The sequence below is a fragment of the Carcharodon carcharias genome, chromosome 27 (assembly GCF_017639515.1).
Source record: "Carcharodon carcharias isolate sCarCar2 chromosome 27, sCarCar2.pri, whole genome shotgun sequence".
Classification (NCBI taxonomy): Eukaryota; Metazoa; Chordata; class Chondrichthyes; order Lamniformes; family Lamnidae; genus Carcharodon; species Carcharodon carcharias.
This window is the reverse complement of record NC_054493.1, coordinates 15,616,198-15,628,209: the sequence shown is the minus strand read 5'-3', so window position 1 is coordinate 15,628,209 and position 12,012 is coordinate 15,616,198. Positions and strand designations below refer to the sequence as shown.

Sequence of the window (12,012 nt, the reverse complement as noted above, 5' to 3'; positions counted from 1 at the left end):
CCTTGCTGACAATTCTTACTGACTTAAACATTCTTCACAGTGACACCTCTATTATGAAGTTAAATTATCAAGGAACATTAAACAAAACAGTAAAATATTTTACAGACACATCAATAAAAGCTTCATCAATCAACATTGACATTGATGAAGTTTGGAAGTTGCTGAGTTCAATCATTTCTGACACAGCAGCAGCAACATTTAGTAAAGGTGGAACCCACAACAAAGACTGGTTTGAGATCCGCTCAGCAGAGATGACATCTGTCATTGAAGCAAAAAACAAAACCCACCTGATCCACAACAAAAACCTAACAGCCAAGTACTGTGTGCAGTTCTGGTCACCATATTACAGAAAGGATACAGAGGCACTGGAGAGGGTGCAGAAAAAAATTAACAAGAACGATACCAGAAATGCATGGGTTTACATGGAGAGAATGGACAAATTGGGTTTCTTTCCTCTTGGAAATAGGCATTGGAGGGCTGAACTATTAGAAGTCTTTAAAATTATGAAAGGTTTTGATAGCGAAGATACAGAGAGAATATTTCCTCTTGTGGGGAACAGAAAAACTAGACACCATCAATATAAGATAGTCACCAAGAAATCCAATAGAGAATTCAGCAAATAAAATTCTTTACCCAGAGAGTGGTGAGAATGTGGAACTCACTACCACGGGGAGGGGTGAAGTGAATAGTATAGATGTATTTATGGGGAGGCTGGACAAACATATGAGGGAGAGGAGAATATCAGGTTATGATAATAGATTTGGAATTGAAAAGATGGGAGGAGGCTCGAGTGGAACATAAACAATAACATAGACTAGTTGGGCTGAATGGTCTGTTCCTGTGCTCTATATCTATGTGATCCTATGTAAGGCTTCAACTGATCGTACAACCTGGAGAGACACAAGGACACCCACAACAGGGAGGAACTGTGGAAATGTGGGGGCTGTGGGAAGGGATTCAGCTCTCCATCCCGGCTGGAAACTCATCGCGGCAGTCACACTGGGGGAAACCATTCACCTGCACCATGTGTGGGAACAGATTCACCAAATCATCCAGCTTCCAGAAACACTAGCACATTCACAGTGATGAGAAACCATAAAACTTACTCAGTGTGTGGGAAGAGATTCACTCAGTCACCCAGTCTCAAGAAACAATCTGTAAGAATTCTGTCCTTTCTTTGTCTGTGTATTAATATAGTCTGTCAGAGTTGTGTTCTTTCTTTGCCTGTGTGTTGATCTGCAGGGTAGAGCCTGTGGGGGTGATGTCATGATTTGAACCAGCTTGTCCTAGTTTAGAACTGAGAGATAGTGGAAGTGCAGAAGTTCTATGTAACTCTTTCGAGTACAAACACGTTTCCATCTGTTTCAGATGAAGTTACATTGTTTCATAGTTTGCCATTGTGAGATTTGAACTCTTGATAATCTTTTAAATGTCATGCATGAAGGACATGTAACTCTTTCAAGTACAAACCCATTTCCATCTGTTTCAGATGAAGTTACATAGTTTGCTATTGTGAGATTTGAACTCTTGATCTTGGGGTTATAAACCCAGTACCATAACCACTTGGCTATTTAGGCCAAGCAAAGGAGTAACTCTTTCAAGTACAAACACGTTTCCATCTGTTTTTTCAGATGAAGTTACATTGTTTCATAGTTTGCCATTGTGAGATTTGAAATCTTGATCTTGGGATTACAAGCCCAGTACCATAACCACTTGGCTATTTAGGCCAAATCACAGAGTGCTCTCTGTGATCACAAATCACAGAGTGTGTGCTCTCAACAACAGGTGAACGCTGTTCAGATGAACACACCTGTGATTGGACAAGAGCCATATGATTGAGTAGTGAAATGTACATGGACAGTTCTGATTGGTGGCCTCAGGGGAGCCAGTTGGGGGGGAGGTGGGGGTGGGTTCCAGCATAAGAACAGTCGTCTCAAGGGGTTTGATGCAGTGGAGAAAAGAACAAAGGGGAGAAGACAAAAAAATAAGAAAGAAGCAAGAAAGCTGGAAATTCCATAAGAAAACCAGGGGATTGAAGTGCGCTCTGCTGTCCAGATATGACATGGGAAGTATAGAGTTCATGTTGTTCTCTAAATCACTGTCTGAACTTTACGCTTCGTCGAGAAGTTTGTCCTCCCATTTTCTTAATAAAGCGGCTCCATAACTGAACTTTATTGTCACGTCCGATCTTGATTCACTTGTGTCCAGCCTCACTGCCCATCAAGTTGTTCACTCTGATAAGAGACCTTTTAATTGTTCCCACTGTCTGAAGAGTTTTAAAAGCTTTAAAGATCAGATGAAATACCAACTCCCTCACACTGGAGAGAAACCATTCTCTCTGCACTGAGTATAGGAAGGAATTCATTCAGTCATTCAACCTGCTGACACACCAGCGAGTTCATATCTGACTATATTGATTGGATTTTGTTATCCTAGCCACCGTCTGAGCTTGAACCAGGAGTGTAGTGCTACTGGAGCACCACTCCAGCACCTCCTGAGCACCGCTGGATGGTAAACTCTTGCTGATTGGCCATCCGTTCTGCTGCTCCATGTTGGGTTGTGATGGCAGAGGTGGCCGGGGCAATGTGGCCAGTGGGCCAGCTGTCTCTGTCCGAGCAGTGGGAGATGGTGCTGTGGGGTCCAGAGGTGGAGAAGCGAGGACGGCCTGGACCCTGGGCTGTGTCAGCTTCCACTACTCAATCTCAGGGAGCTGGAGGCCGGCCTATGACAGCTGCTGCCTGAGGTGTGCGGCCTCATACAGCTCTGGATCCCAGTGGTCAATTAAAATGGGCTTTCCGGTCTCCCCGCCGAGCAATGTGTCCGGGAATGAGCTTGGCTCCCTGCCCGACAGCCTCCTGAAGCAGCTCAGCAGCCTGAATGTGAGGGCTAAGTGCCTGAGCCACCTAGCAGCCCCCCCCCCCCCCCCCCCCCCCCCCCCCCCACCAGTCTCAATGTGTCTGGGAACCAGCTGCAGGCCCTGCCCTCTCCAGCCTGGCCTCTCCCTCCTGAACTCCATCGCCGCCTCCAATCACCTGATCAAGGAGCCTGGAGTCAGTCACCTAACAGCCCTGGGTGTCGGGCTGTCAGCTCAATATAGGCAGCCTTTAATCACCTTTCTATTGTGATAGATATTATCCTTAAATAATTACATATAATATTTAAAAACCTTTATATCATAAGGCAGGCAACAGTGACCTATCCTCTCAATGTGGCCCACAGAGCTTTCTTAGGATTTAATAACTTTGCTAACCTTTATATAGTTTTATAACCATATATATTTAATAGCCTTTCTATAATGTGGCAACTAAAACCCAATCCTCTCAATGTGGCCTCACAGTGCTTTGTAAGAGTTCTTTATTCTTTCATGGGATGTGGGCATTGCTGGCAAGGCCAGCATTTATTCCAAAAAAGAACCACATGCAAACTACTTGTTGCATCAAAAGTTTCTCCTCATGTCACCTCTGGTTCTTTTGTTAATCACCTTAGTGTTCTCGACCTTCTGCCGATGGGAACAGCTTCTCCCCATTTACGCCATCCAGACCCCTCATGATTTTGAACACATTAACAAATCTCTTCTCAACCTTCACTTCTTCAAGGAGAACAGCCCCAGCTTCGCCATCCTATCCACATAACTGAAGCCTTTTATACTCAGAACCATTCTTGTAAATCTTTTCTGCACTGTTTGTAAAACCTTCACATACTTCCCATTGAGGCAGGGCCATTGTTTTATGAGGGTTCATAATTTGACCTAAATTAAAAGCAAAATACTGCGGAAGCTGGAAATCTGAAACAAAAACAGTAAATGTTGGAAAAACTCTACAGGTCTGGCAGCATCTGTGAGAGAGAAACAGAGTTAATGTTTCAAGTCGGTATGATCCTTCTAATTTAACCTACTTGGTTTTGTACTTTGTGCACCTATGTATAAAATACTGATTCTGTAGAATTTATGAACTGCTTTCCCAACTTGCCCTGTCTCCTTCAATGGTTTCTTCACATATACACCCAGGGCCCTCTGCTCCTGCATTTTCTTTAAAATTGTACCGTTTATATTATGTCACCTCTTCTCATTCTTCGGACCAAAATGTATCACTTCACACTTCTCTACATTAAATTTCATCTGCCACATGCCCATTCCACCAACCTGTCTACATCTTCTTGAAGGCTATCACTCTCCTCCTCACAGTTCACAACACTTCCAAGACTTGCATCTTCTTCACATTTTGAAATTGTGCCATGTATCCCCAAGTCTAAGTTATAAATATAAAGCAGTGACCCCCTCCATATCCTATATCCTATTCAGAAGTCAGTAGAGTCTTCTGTGATTCATGTTTTTAATACAATTGAATTGAATAATTAAATTGTTTCACAATGAAATTCTAGCTATGTTAAAGACTAATGTTTCAAAATGCCTCATGATTCTAAATAAAATGCCTATTGGCAACAATATTTTTCACTTAAAAAGCAAAGTTTTACTGACATTTGGGGACTAAAATGAGCCAAATATTAAGCAATGAACATTCTCCTCTCTCACTATCCACCGCTTCCGGCTTCTCTCCAGAAAAAAACCCAAAGAGACCAGGACCCTCCGAACATATGCAACCCACTAGGTTTCTGGACCTGATGGGATTGTGGTTAATTGGGCTGCAATTAGAGACCAAGTCTCAGTTCATCTTTGTCTGAATCTGGGGGAATTAAGATGAGATTCTGCTGACGTAGGGGTTGAAAAATATATAAGATCAAGATCCATCTCCTACCATCAGTATCCTGCAACAATGGAGCTGTTGGCCAATCTTAGTAATGAATCTGTTTCAATAAGACTGTAATAGCCCAATATGCAGTTGTTCCTTGCATTTTAATGGGAATTTTCAGATATTTTTACTGCTATTAGTTGGGTTTTGGACTATAATGTTTTCACTTTTCTCTGTTGAACTTATCCAGGAGCGGAGGTGTATTTAGAAGGATTTAGTCTGTAAGATACAGTCAATGTGAGACTTATAATGGAACATTTTTATATCAAAGTTCAGTGACACCTGACACTTACCCAGTGAGTCAGTTTGTAAAAATGTAACTCAAATAATCACAGCTACTGCAGGTGATTATTTTGCTACAATTCGATAAGAAAGGAATCAGCGATGTGCAGTCTCAACTAGCTGGACAACAATAGAGGGGCTTGGTCAACGGTGTCAAAGACTGCAGACAGGCTGAAAAGAACAAAGGACAGTGGGGGTGAGTTTATCTGAGTCAAGTTCACATTGGTTGTATTTTGGGACTTTGAGAAAAGCTGCTTCAATACTTTAGCACATTTGATGGATTCAAAAATGGGGTTCCCGGAAAATTGGGCATGGATTTGGGAGGTGATAAGGTCTTTGGAGAGGAAAGAATGGTTAGAGATTGGGCAGTAGTTTGTAAGGACATTGGGGTCCAGGATTGATTTTATTGAGGAAGTTGTGATGATGGCAGATTTGAAGGGGAGAGGGGCAGTACCTGAAGAGAGAAAACCATTAACAATGTCAGTGAACAGGGAAAGTTGGATGGTCAGCAGTTTAATGGGAATATGGCTGAGGCAGCAAGAGTTGGGTCTCGTTCTCAAGATGAGCACTGGGAAGGAAAGGGGGGACATGGGAGAAACTGCAGAAAGATGCGGGTTGAGGTGTCGAGGGGGGAGCGTTTGAGGTCAATTGGCCCTCTGGGCTAGTGGAAGGGAGAGAAGCCAATCAAATTGTCTCAATTTCAGTGACAAAGAAGCTCCATGAGCTCCTCACACTTGTTGGAGGTGAGGATGGAGGAGACAAGGGAGTGGGAGAGCACTTCAAAAGGAACTTACTTGTCAGAGATAATAAAAGGACACAACACACTGTGAAACACAAAGTTGTTTATTTGACATCTCTCCACAATACTAAACCCATAGCTGGGCTGGAGTTTAATTAACATGAGCAGAAACAGACTCCAGTAAACATGGTTCAGTCCTAGATGTGATTAACAACAAAATCCAATCACTGTGTTTATTGTGATCTCACTGGTGTCTTAGCAGGAGCAATAACCAACTGAATCCCTTCTCACTCTCGGGCAGGTGAACAGCTCTTTCCCTGTGTGACCACACTGGTGTACAGTGAGTTAAGATGATTACCTGAACACTAGATTTCAGTGACAGCATCTGAACCATCTCTAATCAGTATGACCACATTGATGAGACTTCAGTTCCTAAGATCTTTTAAAGCACTTCCCACAGTCTGGACATTTAAAAGCTGTTACCTCAGTGTGGACGTGTTTATGTCTCAGCAGGTGGGAAGACTGAGCGAATCCCTGCCCACACTCTGGGCAGATGAATGGTCTCACCCCAGTGTGAACTCGCTGGTGTTTCAGCAGGATGGATGACTGAGTGAATCCCTTCCCACACTCAGAACAGATGAATGGCCTCTCCCCAGTATGAACTCGCTGGTGTTCCAGCAGGTGGTATGACCAAGTGAATCCCTTCCCACACTCAGGGCAGGTGAACGGCCTCTCCCCAGTGTAAACTCACTGATGTCTCAGCAGGTTGGATGATCGGGTAAATCCCATCCCACACGCGAGGCAGGTGAATGACCTCTCCCCAGTGTGAATGCGCTGGTGTACAGTGAGGTCAGATAATGACTTGAACCAAATCCCACAGTGTAAGCACCTGAATGGTCTCTCATCAGTGTGAACAAGCTGATGGGACATCAGTTCCCAGGAACTTTTAGAGCAGTTCCCACAGTCCCAGCATTTAAAAGGTCTCTTGTCAGTGTGAACATGTTGGTGTGTCACCAGGGAGAATGAAGAAGTGTATTCCTTCCCACACTCGGAGCAGGTGAATGGTCTCTCCCTGGTGTGAACTCGCTGGTGTTTTAACAGGTTGGATGAATTAATGAATCGCTTCACACACTCAGAGCAGGTGAATGGTCTTTCCCCAGTGTGACTGCGCCGATGAGTTTCCAGCTCAGATGGGGATCTGAATCCCTTCCCACAGTCCCCACATTTCCATGGTTTCTCCCCAGTGTGACTGCATTTATGTTCTAACAGGTCAGATGATTGGCTGAAGCTTCGTCCGCACACAGGACACGTGTACGGTGTGTCTCCACTGTGAACGGTGCTTTCTCCTTCCATGTTCAATTCCGATGATATTCAGGTTATGATAAATTCTGCGACTCTGTCAGATTCTGATGTGATGTTTTGTTTCTGTTTTCCGACTGCAAATCCTCCCCTTCTAACACCCTGTGAAATTGTTTCAAAACAGGAAAAAGGGAGTGAGAGAGAACCCACAAAAACACAAAGGCAGGTTGTGAAATTGACCTGAATGAATCTGGTCATTTGTGCGGCTGGCATGAGGAAAAAGTGACCATGAAAACAGCTGGATTGTCATTAAAAACCCAAATCAGTTCACTAACTTCCTTCAGGGAAGGGAACCTGCCAGGCGGGCTGGGTCGACAGACTCTGGCCTCTATGGGAGGAGAGAGAGGAGTGGGAGAAGCAGGCGGCAAACGAGAGAGATTTTATATGTCTACCCCTTAACCTCCACACCAAGAAGGACCAGGGTCACAGGTGCAGCTTCCACAACACTCAAGAAGCTTGACACCGTCCAGGACAAAGCAGTCCGCTTGATTGGCACCAAATCCACAATCATTCACTCCCTCCACAGTGACAGCAGTGTGTACCATCTACAAGATGCACTGCAGGAATTCACCAATTGACAGCACCTTCCAAATACACAACTACCATCTAGAAGGACAAGGGCAGCAGTTAGATGGAAACACCACCACCTGGAAGCTCCCCTCCAAGTCACTCATGATGCTGACTTGGAAATATATTGGCTGTTCCTTCAGTGTCGCTGAGTCAAAATCCTGGAACTCCCTCCCTAACAGCACTGTGGGTGTACCTATACCACATGGACTGCAGCGGTTCAAGAAGGCAGCTCACCACCACCTTCTCAAGGGCAACTAGGAATGGGCAATAAATGCTGGCCCAGCCAGTGAACCCCACATCCCGTGAATGAATAAAAAAAAATCCTTAGTTACCTCTGGATTTAACTATCCTCACTCACTTCCAGCCGGCCTCGCACATTCAACCTCCCTGTAATCTTGAGGTCATCCAAAACTGCAGTCTGTGTGTTTACTCACATCAAGTCTTGTTAACGCATCAGCCCTGTGCTCACTGACCTTCAAACATCTCATTTAAGAAGCATCAAATTTTAAATTTCTCACCCTTGTTTTCAAATCCCCCCTCCCCCCACCCCCATGGCTGCATTCATCCCTATCTCTGTGATCTCCTCCAGCCACACAACCCACTGAGATATCTGCACTGCTCTAATTCTGGCCTCCTGAGAATTCCTGATTTTAATCACTCCCAAGGCCATAACCTGTGGAATTTCCTCCCCAACCTCTCCATCTCTCTCCCTCTCTTTTGTTCTTTAAGATACTCTTTAAAAACTGACTCTTTGACTAAACTACTGGTCATCTGCCCTATCTCCATATGTGGGCTTGGTATCAAATCTTGCTTTAGAACCCTCCTGTGGAACACACATTGGAAAGTTGTATTATATGAAAGGCACTATATAAATGTACGTTGTTGTTGTTTTACATATATCACCGTTCCTTCATTTCTGGGTGAAAATCCTGTAATTCCTTACCTAACACATTGTGGGAACACCTTCCCCACACAGACTGCAGCAGGTCAAGAAGATCAAACATCTTCTCCACAGGCAACTGGGGATTGGTAACACATGCTGGTCTTGTGGGACTAACCGATCAGATCTTGCAGACAGCCAGCTTGGGCACAATGAGTTAAAGAGCCTCCTTCTATATGACTTGAACAAAATGACCTGTAGTGGAGGCCGGGGCGAACGTCTGTCACCAATGCCTATCCTACTACAAACTAGCTCTTCGTTGGTCCATCTGTGTTTTTACACATGGTTCTGCGAGAAAAGCCTGCAATAAAACAAAAGGAAAATAAATCAATTATAGTGCAAGTAAAACAATTCCTGAATATAGAAGATTCTGTGGGAAGATAAAGCTGGGAAGCCAGAAGCACATGATCAGGAATGGCCAGTAGTGGAAGCCTCAATTAGACATGGTCAGCAGAACTATCAATAAAATACTAAACATGGTTAAAACACACCCATTAGAAGAGACAGAGGAAGTTAGTCAATGACAGAGAAGTGATCAAGGAGGGTAGATGTGAAACAGAGCAAGGGATGGACATGTACTCAGATCCACAGTAAAGGAGCCACACCAGCCCCTGAGCCATGGAACCTCTCACAGATAACACAGCATAGAACTTAAAGCTCTAAAATGCAGATGAATGGTGAAAAATACTCATCTCTGAAACAATTTCAGTTTCCAATTTTAAGATCTGCTGGAGCCAACAGCTGGAAAGATATCAGAAGCATTGGAGTCAGAGAAAAATCTCCCAGTTGAGGAAATACCCGGGGAGCGGGGTGATGTCACTGAGCAATTGTCGATGTGCGATGACATCACAGACACGAACACAGAACATCTGGGTCTGTGCAAACCAATGATCACCACACATTATGAAGGATGTGAGGGTCCTTGAGAGGGTTCAGAGGAGATTTACCAGAATGGTTCCAGGGATGATGGGCTATAGTTGCAAGGTTAGGTTGGAGAAATTGGGATTGTTCTCCTTGGAGTGAAGCAGATTGCTGGGAGATTTGATAAAGGTGTACAAGTTTATGATAAGTTTATACAAGGTAGGTAAAGATTAATTGTTCCCATTAACTAATCAAAAAGAATTTGTGCAAAAGAAGGGGGATGTGAGGAAGAACTTTTTTTGAAGCAGTTAGTGGTAATGTCTTGGAACTCAGTGCTTACATCAAAGGCTGATAATATCCAGGTCCTGATGAATTAATTGATGCTGTCAGGTCTTGTTTGGTTTTGAGTTTCCCATCTGCAAATCCTCCACTTTCAAAACTCTGTAAAAGGTGTTCACAAAAGCCATCATTTTAAGTCCAGGATAGCGATACCGAAGAGATAAACATTTCCCTTGCCTTCACTTTGCCCTAGCCAAGCTGTTCCAGTACAGCTACAGCACTGGTATCTACCCCACAATGTTGGAAATTGCCCAGGCATGTCCTGTTCACAAAAGGCAGGATAAATTACCACCCATCACTGGATCATCAGCAAAATAAACAGAAGTGTCATTGACAGTGTTATTAAGTGGCACTTACTCAGCAATAACTTGTGAAAGGATTGAGTATGACCAAGTACAAAGGCACAGGCTTGACCTAAATAGCCAAGTGGTTATGGTACTGGTTTTGTAACCCCAAGATCAAGAGTTCAAATCTCACAATGGCAAACTATGAAACCAATGTAACTTCATCTGAAACAGATGGAAATGGGTTTGTACTCGAAAGAGTTACAATGGTGCTCAGTTTTTTTTTTTGCTTGGCCTAAATAGCCAAGTGGTTATGGTACTGGGTTTGTAACCCCAAGATCAAGAGTTCAAATCTCACAATGGCAAACTGTGAAACATGTAACTTCATCTGAAACAGATGGAAACATGTTTGTACTCGAAAGAGTATCAAGAGTTCAAATCTCACAACGGCAAACTATGAAACAATGTAACTTCATCTGAAACAGATGGAAACGTGTTTGTACTTGAAAGAGTTACATTTTGCTTGGCCTAAATAGCCAAGTGGTTATGGTACTGGGTTTGTAACCCCCAGATCAAGAGTTCAAATCTCACAATGGCAAACTATGAAACAATGTAACTTCATCTGAAACAGATGGAAACAGGTTTACTCAAAAGAGTATCAAGAGTTCAAATCTCACAATGGCAAACTATGAAACAATGTAATTTCATCTGAATAGGAACAGATGGAAACGTGTTTGTACTTGAAAGAGTTACAAAGGCACAGGTTTAATCGGCATAAGAAGCAAAAATGGCATGAGGAAAACTTTTTTTTGCGCAGCGAGTGGTTAATGACAGGAATGAGCTACCTGAGAGTGCGGAGGAGGCACAGGCAATTGAGGCATTCAAAAGAGAATTAGACTATTATCTGAAAAGAAATAATGTGCAGGGTTAGGGAACAAGGCAGGAGAACGTCACTAAGTGATTTGCTCATTCGGACAGCCGGTACAGACACGATGGGCCCAATGGCCTCCTGCGCTATACCAATTCTGTGATCTGTGAATCCTGAGCACTTCAGAAGCCGCACCATCTTCTGCAGGTTGGCCGGGTGGATCGTGAATGGTCGGAGGGGCCTCGGGCCATGAAAGGGCCAGAGAGACCTACTGAGCTTTTCCAGTCTTTTTCCTTTCAGATTTCCAGTATTTTTCAGAATAAAATATTTCCTCAGTGAATTAATCCATCGTCAAACCAACTTTATAATTCCACATTTGAATGTCTCTGTGACATTCCCACGAGGCCACTGGTCTCCCCCCGGTCTCTTGGTTTGAGGTTGTTCCCGGAGAGAAGCCGGAAGCGGCGGATAGTGAGAGTGGAGAATGTTCATTGTTTAATATTCGGCTCTGGGGCCGCACTTGGGTTTTGGAAACGCCGCCCCCACCCCCCCCCCGCCCGGGGTTTATTAACCCGCTCCCGAGAGTGACCTTTCACCTGACAGCTCACAATGCCCGCCTGATTGACGGCAGAGCGGGACCAATAGGAGGCGGGACTGGATGACAGAACGGGAGCGCTGGTCCTCCAACCAATCGAAGTGAGTGAGCGGCAGGGTTTTCGCGTCGCGGCTGGAGCCTTGCGCATGCGAGTTACCGAGCAATCCCTGGTGCTGAATCCGGGTGCGAAACAACAGGAGAGCAGGAGATGAATAGAGCGGAAATAAAAACAAAAAAACTGCGGATGCTGGAAATCCAAAACAAAAACAGAATTACCTGGAAAAACTCAGCAGGTCTGGCAGCACCGGCTCTTGAAGGGTCATGAGGACCCGAAACGTCAACTCTTTTCTTCTCCGCCGATGATGAATAGAGCGGTTTGGGCGGGGAGGATTCATCCATATGGTATGTAGGCCTGAAACCCCGCATA

The 12,012-nt window shown here is 44.2% G+C and overlaps 1 long non-coding RNA gene across 2 annotated transcripts; it reads right to left on the bottom strand.

Annotated features, from left to right (window-relative positions):
• Positions 1-5,859: 5,859 nt before the first annotated feature.
• LOC121270212 lies at positions 5,860-11,535 on the bottom strand. 2 transcript variants are annotated; one of them, XR_005941493.1, is made up of 5 exons: positions 11,143-11,535; positions 10,968-11,026; positions 9,840-9,940; positions 8,642-8,939; positions 5,860-7,230 (listed from the first exon to the last, which is right to left on the bottom strand). It is a non-coding gene; the product is annotated as an uncharacterized LOC121270212 (long non-coding RNA). The 2 variants fall into 2 exon arrangements; XR_005941492.1 differs by having other exon boundaries at positions 10,968-11,534.
• Between the last annotated feature and the right edge of the window lie 477 nt (positions 11,536-12,012).